We start from the raw sequence: 12,568 nt of genomic DNA, 5'->3' as shown, positions 1-12,568 counted from the left end.
GCTTTCCCATACTCCGTTTCTTTAGCGCACCTGCATATGACTTACCGCTCTGGGAGCAACTTTCAAGTCCACTATTTCCCCATCGGCTACTTGTTTAATAGTGTGTATTTTTATCCCTTGCTTAATAATATGCTTTTTAGATATATGTTGTAGTATAATATTTATATTTAACCTGTGCGTTCGACAGACTGAAGAGCTTTTAGGTTACATTTAACTGGGACGACACTGCAAAATATGGCTTCCTTCTTAACAAAACAAGTGATAAGTATGAGTGAACATTCATGTGGAGCCCCGGATGAAGCGCGCCTCGAAGTAGAGGAGAGCAAATAACCAACATATGCAACATTTGTTTATGATGAGGATGAATTATCACAAAGTATATGTTCATTACCAATCTAAGTATAGGCTTATAGGCTACCCTAATGAAAATGAGGTGTTTTTTGTCTGTTTACCTGCCTGAGTAATTAAGCATTTTTACCATTCGCAAAATTTACAGATAACACGTTTAAGAAAATGCTTAATTTGATTACGGACAAAAAGACGAGCTAGAGAAGAAGACTCTCCCATACCAAACATTTACACGGAAGAGCTGGGAGATCTTCATAATAAGGGATACGAATTCGTGACCGAAATCCCTAGCCGGTCTGCTGCCAGGAGGATCCTATACCAGCATAGGAGTACGGCACAAGGAAACCAGACGGATCCGAAGACTCAGAAGGAAATTGTGATTGATGAAGAATTGTTACAGATTACAAATGGAATCACTTTTCTTTTAAAATACGGTATTTTAAGCGAAATATTTACTATTCTGTGCGGTGAAAATGGAAGAGAGAGACTTTTCACATTTATGACAACATTTCCATGGACGGAACATTTCAAGTTCAAGCAAAAGTTCTGACAAATTTACACTATTCACGCTGATTTGGGGAGCAGCGGCGAAGAGACGAACATATATCCCATCCTGTTTGCTTTTTTTTTTTTTTTTTTTTTTTTGCTATTTGTCTTACGTCACACCGACACAGATAGGTCTTATGGGGACTACGGCATAGGAAAGGCCTAGGAAGCGGAAGGAAGCGGCTGTGGCCTTAATTAAGGTACAGCCCCGGCATTTGGCTGGTGTGAAAATGGGAAACCACGGAAAACCATCTTCAGGGCTGCCGACAGTGGGGCTCGAACCCACTATCTCCCGATTACTGGATACTGGCCGCACTTAAGCGACTGCAGCTATCAAGCTCGGTTGTTTGCTTTGTTGCCGAACAAAAAGAAAGATACCGTATTTATGAGAGACTCTTTCGGAAAAACTTAGAAGCTGTACCATGATGGAAGCCCAAGATAGTTAATGTAGATTTTAAAGCTGCGGCTACTTCCACATGAAGTGTCTAAGGCGGAAAATCCAAGAGCTTGGCTTAAGAATACCGAGAAAACGAGGAAATTCGTTATCGTGTTCAGATGCGCCCAGCGTTGGCTTTTCTCTAAACTGAATACGGAATAAATGGTTGGTTAGAGAACCAATCGTAGTAGCTAACGGAGTATCTCTTTATTATTTTCTCGCGAGATGATAGGAAAACTAAGATATTCCTGTAGAAATTTGGACATACTACAAGAGAAGGCATCGAGATAAGAATGCTCTTGAAGGATGGCTTCATCGCCTAAACAACATGCCGGTACTAGGACAGCCGAATCACGCAATCAGAGACGTGGTGCTTCTCTTGAAGGAAGAAGCGGAAAATCCAGCATTCGCGTACATGAGATCGCAGTTAAATTTCGACAGAAACAGAAGGAATACTGCATACCGAAGGTTGAATGAAAGAATCGAGAATGCAGTAAAGAGGCACGAAGATATAGGCAGCATTAGAGCATATCTCAGAGTGATCTCATTCTTACAAAAAATAGAATAACCTCGATGAAAACCATCCCATGACGTATGACCTGATCTTTGGTCTGAATATATTGTGTATTTTGTAAATAAAGTGTTACTGACCTTGAGAAAACTCTTCCTAGTAAGAAATAAATGACGAAGTTTTTATAAAGTGATTTTAAACACGCCAAAATATTTGGTAGATATTTCAATTATTTAGCTAGTCCAAAGCCTAGTAAAAGTGCGTTAGGAATCAGAATAAATGAAATAATAAATGAAAAACCACAGCGTATTATACAGTCAATTGAATTGACCGAGTCAGGAACCCCTTAACTTCTTAAAATTCATAAGGGAGTAATCAAAGTCAGCTAAATGACGGGAGTGTATGCGGGACGACATGCGAGCGGATGTTTCACTGAGCTGATATTTTTCAGAGTGGGACTTTCGGGACAACGTGTGAGCGGATATTTCAATGCGCTGGTATTTAGCTGAGTGGAATATTCGGGCCGACGAGTGAGCGGATGGGTGTGAGTGGACCTATCACGACACCAACAGGTTACCCACAATGGCTTGCTTGCGGTCATTGGCTATTCGAGCGTGACGTCACACAGATACCTGCGCTCTGATCACAGGAGCGCTTTCCAAAAGGATTTAGTGAATGCGATATGTTTTAACCAAACAATTATTAGATCGTGTGTCCCCTATACCTGCTCAAACTAACTTTGTAAATAGTTGATAATGAATACAAGACTGCCCTGTGGTGTGAGAGTAGCGTGCCTGCCTCTTACCCGGAAGACCCGGGTTAGATTCCCGGCCAGGTCAGGGATTCTTACCTTGTTCTGAGGGCTGGTTCGAGGTCCAAACCGCCTACGTTATTGGAATTGAGGAGCTATATGACGGTGAAATAGCGGCCCCAGAATAGAAAGCCAAGAGGATTCGTCGTGCTGACCATACGACACCTCACAATCTGCAGGCCTTCGGGCTGAGCATCTGTCGCTTGGTAGGCCAGACCCTTCAGGGCTGTAGTGCCATGTTTTTAGATAACGAACACAATAATGTACAATATATATTGCACCCATAAGCGAATGTGCATAATAGATGCATAAATTAAATGTTTAATAATTCGCATATGGGAATTCTGCAGTAGGCTGGGAAAAGCTTGCAGTCTCACAAAGCAACATTCAGGCGCCGTTTTCAGACTGAAAATATTACCACAGAATACGTCTTAAGGCACGAACAGGAAGTAGCTAGCCTGAGTGGTACGTCCAATAATGTTTATGATGCCGACGAGAGGTGGAAACTTTCTATCCAGTTCCCACGTGAATCCGCACATCGGAATTTGTCCTACTTAGAAGTCCGAGAGAGAAACGAATAATGCCCGTCATCCCTTGGCAGAAAATGGAAGAATCCAAGCTACCAAGAGCGCGAACGTCTCAGCCAATCACAAAATTGCAAATTTTCATGTCTTGTCATAGTGGGAATCTACAGCTAGTATTTCGCGATTTGGTGCCCGGAGTAGCTGCGAAAGAATGTGTCCTGACTTACAAACAATACTTGAGGATTTATCAGTGCAAAAGTGTGGTTAATCAGTGGTTAAGAAATTTTCAATTTTACATGGAAGAGTGGTATCGCCCAGGAAATGAACAGTCATGGCGGGAAGGCGCCATACTCTTGCAGAAAATAGAGCCAGTGACGCGCGCCGTCGTATAAATTAACCTGTGATTGTTTCTCATAACGCAATGTAACACGTAAATTGGACCAAAATTAGGAATATTTAGAACACATTTCCTAAAATTCTAACCTACGGACGTATGATAAATCGGTCCCAAGTGCAGGATTATTACGCCACATCCCTTCCACAGAACTATTTTTGAAGTGGGGGAGGACTGTTTACAAAACCGACGACACCAGTGTGGTGAATCTCAGTTTTGTGAGAATTCGCAGTCTTGTACGAAATCTCAGTCTTGTGAGAATTCGCAGCCTTGTACGAATCTCCGGTCTTGTTTGAGAATTTGATCTTGTCCGAACAGTCTTGCGGGAGAACTTAAATGTACGTAGGCAACTCTACGGGACGCGATAAGAGACAGTTGTTGGCATCCGAGTGAGTAATATATTTACTTGTGTGAGTAATATCTTAGCCGAAATGAACACTTTGACAAACATTTATTCAACTTTAGTTTATGCAGAGATAATCAGGCAATTAAATTAACGAATGACAATGATAGTTATATTCTCAACACTTGCCTTGAATGAACTTATAACATGCTATGACCGGAATGAACAATGAATCTCTTCGTAACACGTAGCTACATAACATTTTCCCTAGTTCACGTGTAGCTTGTATATTTTGTGGAAAAGTCATATTTTGGAGGACGATTATTATAAAAATTCTCCACATATCATCGGGAACATTACATTTAAATTTTTCCACACTCGCATAGAACTATTATTGTAAGTGAGATATTTGGGAGCAGAATTATTCAAGCCAGTTACAGGGAGAAGGACTTTGTTTTCACTAGTGGAATGCTGCGGCACTAAGACCTTGAGTCCAGTGTTTTGGTCAGAGAAGGTGAATAACCAATAATCCTTTACACAAACAAACTGAGAGGGGTGAGAGAGACGACAGTAGGAGGCTAGGCAGGTAGCGGAGTCCAGACTTTCAACTTCACGTCAGGTGCTCAATGCAGTGTCATTGAATAATCTTCGTAGGAGTGTTAAAAATGCGAGTGCTAATATAAATGTGAACGTGTGCAACGCTATCGTAAAAATGCATCAAGTTTGTGAGTGTGACCTCTTGGATAACCACATCAGCTTGAAGATGGAGTACTAAATTCACCATGACGGAGGCCGAAGAGTGATCTGACCTGCCTCCAGCACAAATAAGGTAAATGAGCAGAATGTAAATATGTAAATATGTAGGACTATGAACAATCGATGATGAAAATGTAGTTTAGAATTTTAGATAGGATTGTAAATAATTCACGTGTCAGATGATATTAATTGTAGTTTGATATCATTTCATTTTTGAGTTAAACGTGAGACTACGACAATTATATTTGGCGATTCGGAATATAAATGCCATAGTGTCACGGTAATAGTAATTATAAAAATTAGGATCGTAATAATAATAATAATAATAATAATAATAATAATAATAATAATAATAATAATAATAATAATAATAATAATAATAATAATAATAATAAATAAGTGTTAGTGAGTGTTATGTGCGTAGTTTCCTTAAGTAAATGTTTTTCATATTATTTCTGGATCATTTTGAAGTAAGTCATTTTGACATATGAGAATCCTATTTTACTAAGAAATTTACATACAGTGTAGTGCAGATTTATAAAGTGATGATAATAATAATAATAACTATGGTAATGAGTGTTATTTTTGTTGACGTTTTGACTTTGTAGATGCCGCCATGTTAGTTAAATGTTTACTTTTGCTATTAGCGCATCCAGTTTATTATTTCATGTTATGTAATCATTATTCAGATGACCGTTTCCAGGAGCTCTCATACTTTGTATTTCGTGACGATATGGTTGATACGCAAAATTTAATTTGTTTATGTAAACGTGGTTACACATTTCGATATCCGTGTTTTTGAGAGGCAGTCTCGTTATTTCAGTTAAATAATTAGTGACAGGAAGCCATTGATAAGTTAGCTCTGATATTTCGCAATATGTGAAACGGTAGATGATCAAAATAACGAGCAAAGTAACAGTAATATCCCCGATGATCTACATTGAAAAATGGAAAATGTGATATTTGGACCATGTCATGAATAATGTCGTAAAAATGGATGTGTGAACGACACAGTTATTTCGCCCACCTGATACGAGCGAGGCCGTACTATGAGTTACTACGTCAAGAATATTGATGAATAAATAGAATTGAGAGATGAATAATTTAACCGAGAGTGTTAAATATGCGACGACATATGTGATGGTTGTAGGCGAAAAGCCTGTATTGTTTCAAATAGTTTCCAGGGAAAATAGATGCTCGGAAAATATGCAAGTTAGTGTCCGAGGTGATTTGTGAACAGAGCGACCGATCAATGTGTGTTTCGATAGTCATGTATAATCGTGGACGACATGTAATACCAATAATTATTGTCCGTAAAGATTGAATAGGGTCATGTCCAGCCATTTTTCGTCTGAGGTGAGAAGATTGCCATCAAATTCACATAATTTTGCTACTTGAATCAGGGTAATATTTTATACTTCGATATTGCGCATTTTATTTTAAAATTTTATTAGGCAGCGATCTTTGGGATCTGGATTTTTGTTATAATATCCTTTCTTTGTATATATTTTGTCACCGTATTATTTTAGAATCTGATGATAGGTAAATAGTGTTTGTATTTAATGTGTGTAAATAAAATAGGTGTAGTCAGGTTATTTTAATTTCAGTATTTCTTGGGAGCAGTATTTCTCCATTGACATGTTCATTCATGTAAATAAGATTTCATGTGTTACGGTAATAGATCATCGATTAGTTCATAGTTAAAACCATAGTAGTGGTATGCTCATACCAGAAGACAGTTAGTAATCACCAAGCCTTAGAAATCCACTACATTTCAGTTAGGCAAATGAAGCGATCTTTAATAAGCAGTTGTATCACAAGTGCCGCAGATGAGTTACATAAATAAGATGGGATCTACCTCCATCTAGAGTTGGTACCACACAAATATGCATTCGCAATGAAAATGCAGGCAGCGGCAAACTAGGTAAAGTTAACGATGTAAAGGGATCGCTTTCATTTGAGATGTAAACTTGAGGCACTTGGCCTAATTAATTTAAGTATTTTAAGCGTCCAGACTATCACAGTTAAGTAAATAAGGTTTAACAAATTAAATGAGTGGTGGTAGCACGTTGTTGTTCAGTGTAATAAATTTTCTTGTTTTCAGCCACGAGCAGTTTAAATATGTGGCAAAGGTTATATAACGGATAAAGTACCTTGTTCATGGTTGTTTTGTTTTTTCTTTCTTCTTTTTTTTATTGTCACACATGGTTAGTGTATTCTATTATTATTTTAGAGTTGGGTGTTTCCCAACTGAATTTGAATATGGTTAAAATATTTGATAGACACCTCAAAGTCAATGTCAATTGGATGAATTAACAAATTAATTAATTAATTACTCAAATTTATTATGAGAGAACATTTTCTAAGGTATTGTAAATCATGTATTCAAATGAGGCTGTATTTTTGACCAGTGTTTTAGATGTGGTCACGTCATTGTCATGGAGACAGTGGTTCGATGTAACCCAGAATATTTAAATTTTGATCGACCTTCAGTCGAAATTTATTAAGGCAGATAATTAACTTATTGTAATGCAGATCTTTTAGTTGTTTTAAAATTTTAATTTCATTTCACATTATTTATTTTACACCATTTTACTTTCATTTTTACACTTTGCAAATTTTGTTAAATAAATCATTTTATTTATTTAAATTTTAATTCAGTCTTTGGGTACCGTCATTTAATAGTTTAGTTTACCCCATCTTTCATTTCCTCAACCCCCGATCGACGTGTGGCCCATCAACCCGAGGGATCCAAGGACGCACCACCCCTGAGGAGAAGAGTCTACATGAGGCGGTAGGTATTTTTTAAATGTCATTATTTGCAGGAGCAGCCGGCGCACATATCAAGAAAGAAGACCACCGCATTGGGTGCCTTAAGAAGGGCACAATATATATTTGCTATTTTGCTTTACGTCCCACCGACACAGATATGTCTAGCTAGTTGCTTTACGTCGCACCGACACATATATGTCTTATGGCGACGATGGGATAGGAAAGGCCTAGGAATTGGAAGGAAGTGGCCGTGGCCTTAATTAAGGTACAGCCCCAGCATTTGCCTGGTGTGAATATGGGGAACCACGGAAAAACATCTTCAGGGCTGCTAACAGTGGGGTTCGAACCCACTATCTCCCGTATGCGAGCTCACGGCTGCGCGCTCCTAACCGCACGGCCAACTCTCCCGGTAATATACAATAAAAGAGCTAATCGTATCACAAGACCGTGGTTATTGCTTATAGTTATAGGCAATGGATGAGTGCTTTCGTGTTGTTTAGCCATCCAACCTGCAATGTAATTCAAACATTCGACCTCCATTTCAGTGACCACACTACGTTACTGAAATCCAATAAAGTATTCTGGGTACAAAACTGAGCATTAGATACGACCAATAAACAAGCAAGCGAACAAAAGGACGAACAAATAGTTCTATTATGATAAAGTGAATCTTACCTTAACTGCTACGTATCCTCATTTCCTTTATCTTCTTCACTTTCACCTCCATAACGTTGACACGTTTGTTTCCACTTTTTCCTCACGTTTGTTTAAACATTTTATACGAGCATATGTCCTCATTTTCACAAATGTGACCACCAGATCATTACTTAAATTAGGTCAACTTGCACATATTAAGGAATAGGTTCTGTATAACTACCAACCGTCTTCGGACTGTAAGTCCGTGATAAGAACAAAAACTTTTCACATATCTCGGACAGTTTGTGACCACTCAGCTGTCGGCTCTGTAAGACCACCGTAGCACAGACTTCGAACCCAGTATTCCGAACAATACGGGGTGTCTTATTTTCCTCCTATGTCGGTTTGGGAACCTAAGTTTGGATGAGTGTTTCGTGTTCTTTAGCCATCCAACTTGCAATGTAATTCAAATCTTCGACCTCCATCTAAGTGTCAGTTTCACCGGCAAGTGTTCGACAGTATCATATTTGCTTTCAGCAGGGGAATATTCTAACTCATGACACGTTATTCTGCACCTTACTCTGCATTTGTGATGAGAGATATTCATCTGAGGTTTCTGTTCGCGTGTTCTTGTGTTTCTCTATTTTACCGGCGTTATTTCCGAGAATAATCATCCGAAGACGATAGAGAGCGTTCAGATGTGCAGGGTGGTCTTATAATCATCCTCGAGAACTGATCTGAGAAAACATTCTCGAGTGAATCAGTCGATGGGTTAAAATGTACTTCATTCCCGGATTTTGAACTTCATATATAAGATATTTCAAGGAGAAGATAGTCATAAGGATAGCTTTCTGGAACACTTGATTAACTTTTTTCCCATTGCAGGTCATACTGTTAATAAGGCCACGCATTTTATCTAAAATTTCATCTTGTGGTTGTAATGAAGACCATGTGCATTTTTGCAAGCGATTTTGGAAATCGCCGAACTGTAAGAATTCATGAGATCGTACCAATTATTAACAGTTTCAAGGAATTCACTCGTGCTTTCAGCAACAGTTGCATCATCTCCTAATTTGAAATGACGTAACGCTGTAGCTACACTGTGTGACATCAATTCTGCAGCTTTTCTTACATTAATCCTTTTTGTGCCCCTACAGTTCAAATGACTAACATCGATTTTGTGGCATATTTTAATTTTGTGGCTGTCATTCTTAACCAGAGCTTCCACAGGTTTCTTCGAAGCTGGTGTCGAGAAACCAGTTTCCAATTAGTTTCAACAGATGAGGGTATCTGCAAAGGAGTACACTTTTTCTGACTTCCGTGGATTCATGTCATTGTTTCCTTGATTCCATATACTTTCCACAAGCCTTGATTTGCTGCACCCATGTCACAGACACATGCCATTACTTTGTACCCTATTTCAGTAAGACGAGAAACTAAATTGTCTAGTACGTCTTTTGTCATCTTTATATCGAAATCAGCGTAAAATACTTGCTTCCAATTCTTGAACAGTCCTCTCACCATAAAAGCTTACAATTGTGAACTGGGGCGTATAGTTTCATCCTGCAGGGGGTCATATTCGAAAGCACTTTTTTGCATGTCAATTTCTGAAGCCAATTATTCCAGCGTTCAAAGTCCAGGCAGAGGGTAATGCAGTTTTTGTCTCATATGAATGCATGTTTTCTTCCCAAGTTACCTTAAAGTGTCAGGCGCCGATATGTCATCAGTCCAATTAACGCGTTTTTGCTTATTTTTTATTACCTTTATTTGATTTTCATTTAAAATTCCTTTCAAACCGTTCGCCAGTTTTGTATGGATATCTGAACAGAATTTTTAACCTCCTACTTTAAATGAACTCTACGCAAATTACTTATAGGTACGCGGCTATGATGTAATTAGCTTTCCGCACAGGGCCGATGACCTAGATGTTAGGCCCCTTAAACAACAAGCAGTGTTATCACTAGTGGAGTGGAGTGGCTAGAGGAGGTGGTGAAATTGCAATAATCATGTTATATTCTGAATCTTTTAACAATTCGTCAGCCATTTTCCTATTGCCCCTCCTTTCCTTCCTTCTTAATCTATCATGTGACGCTTGTTCTATGCTACGCAAAACACCAAAATTTGTAGAGGGAACAGTGTCTTTGTTAAGCACACGTTTGGGAGGAAGCCCTAACAATTCGCCCTTTAGATCCCTTTGAAAATCGCTATCAGAAAAATGTTCGGAACACAACCGGCACGAATCTGCTTTCCACTTTCCATCATGCCTACATCATTGGGTCCACTTCTTCCTTAGTTCCCCATTTTTTGGGAAACTGAAGTATTTGATACGACTTTTGGAGGGATCATTCCTGGTTTTCACCCAGCTGTTATTGCACACAGCAACCGCGCACCTCGTACCAGCATGTTTATATGCAACCCGAGACAAATGAATTCAAGCCAAACACAAAATAACACTGGCATAAAAAAGCAGATGTTCACCACAAGGACTAGTCGTAGAAAGCGCCATGAAACTATAATATCAAAACTGTAACTCACTTGCACATATTAAAGAAACTCACACACTCCTCACATACAGTATTACTGCACAGACGGCGGTCAATGTTACTAACCTTCGTGGTGGGTAACTGGCTGACGTCATAACCGACCGTAGCCGAAGCCCTCCGAACGCAGAAACCCCTGTTATGGGCAACCTGTAACCTTGTCACGAAACCGTCCTAAAGTACAGGCTATGTTTCTTCCTTTTAAGTCGAAGTGAACTGAAACATTTGGTGAAAGGAAACTGCAATAAATTGTTAGAAAGGTAATTATGACACACTTTGGAAATTTTTATGCGTGTTCCAATTACGACGTAAATCGTCGGAACTTAAAGCCTCCGAAAACTCTAACTTACGCAGGGAATTGTTTCTGGACTTAGGGGACAACGTGAGAAAGAAGTTCCATTCCATGGGACGAATAGAAAGAGAAAATATGAAAATCTGAAGACATACTTCGTGTGCTAGTAATGGTTGGTCGCAAAAGAAAATACGATATTTGTCAACCTCATGAACCAGTATACAAATATCATGCGATTTAAATGCATCAGAAAATTTAAATCAACTCTCAAGTTTTAATTTCTGACTTATAATTCTTGATGGAACAGATTTGTAACATGACGGATTACATCTCAATTCTAAGAGCATGAAGACAAGAAGAATAAATTGTATTCTTATGTTCGAAATGTGAAATGATCATCTTTCAGGTTTTTCGTAGTGATCAGGACCGTTCTCTGAGAAACGTTTCACCTGAAAAACCATATTTGAGAACATATAACGAATTTCTTACTCATAATGGGACTGAATTTGAGCACCCAAGGGATGAAGGAACAAAACCGTTGCTATCTCGAAATGAAATTCAAAGTAACACCTACGAGCGTAAAGCCGTCTCCAAAGCAGGCAATGGGGACCACTAAAACGAAGAGAAACCCCATGGCGCAACAGCCTCGAAGGGCCATGGCCTACCAAGCGACCGCTGCTCAGCCCGAAGGCCTTCAGATTTTGAGGTGTCGTGTGGTCAGCACGACGAATCCTCTCAGCCGTCATTCTTGGCTTTCTAGACCGTGCCGCCATTTCACCGTCAGACAGCCCCTCAATTGTAATCGCGTAGACTGAGTGGACTTCGAACCAGCCCTCGTATTCAGATACGAATCCCTGACCTGGGCTGTAATCTAACCCCTCGCCTCCGGGTAAGAAGCATGCATGCTGCCCTACACCGCGGGACCGGCTAATGGGGACCACTAGATGGGTATAAGTTAAGGTAAATATTTCGACTATATACACGGTGTATAGAAATTAGACACACAATCTTACAAATATTTTATAGGACACCTAAACAAACAACTTTTTCTAATGCCATTTTTTTGTGTGGAATATACAGTTTTGCTCCTAGATGACTTCAAGTTTGTCAGTAGTTTGTTGAACCTCTCTTTCCCTTCCCTGGTATTAATTTCTACATTCAGAAGCATACCTGTCAAAAGTGTCATTGAACTAATTCAGCGTCTGTGACTCCAGGAAGACTTCAAATGTTGCGCGCCATTAGGCCGCCCAGATAATGTGTTGTTTGGCCAATAGGTGATGTGTTGATCAGTTGGTTGCCTAGTGCAGAGGGTACACATGTGTACAGCAGACTGACTTGGTTTGCTCGAATGGAGCAGCGACTACCAGTGGTAGATCAGAGCAGTCACTGTACCAACAGCGCTATCCCAATCACCGTTTGCCCCATCGTACGGCGTTTGCTTCTGTGTATCAACGTTTTCGTGAAAAAGTGTCTTTTATAAGGGCACCAGGACAGGAACGCGGGCGAACAGTGAGAAATGTACAATTGGAAGAACCAGTGTTAGCACAGCTGGAGCAAAATCCTTCCATCAGCACACGTACAGTAGCGAACAACTTGTGAACAAACCACATGAATGTATGGAATGCTCTCCATAATTCGCTGCGTGTGCAAGCACTTTTC

This window comes from Anabrus simplex, chromosome 2 (assembly GCF_040414725.1).
Source record: "Anabrus simplex isolate iqAnaSimp1 chromosome 2, ASM4041472v1, whole genome shotgun sequence".
Classification (NCBI taxonomy): domain Eukaryota; kingdom Metazoa; phylum Arthropoda; class Insecta; order Orthoptera; family Tettigoniidae; genus Anabrus; species Anabrus simplex.
This window is presented reverse-complemented; position numbering follows the sequence as displayed.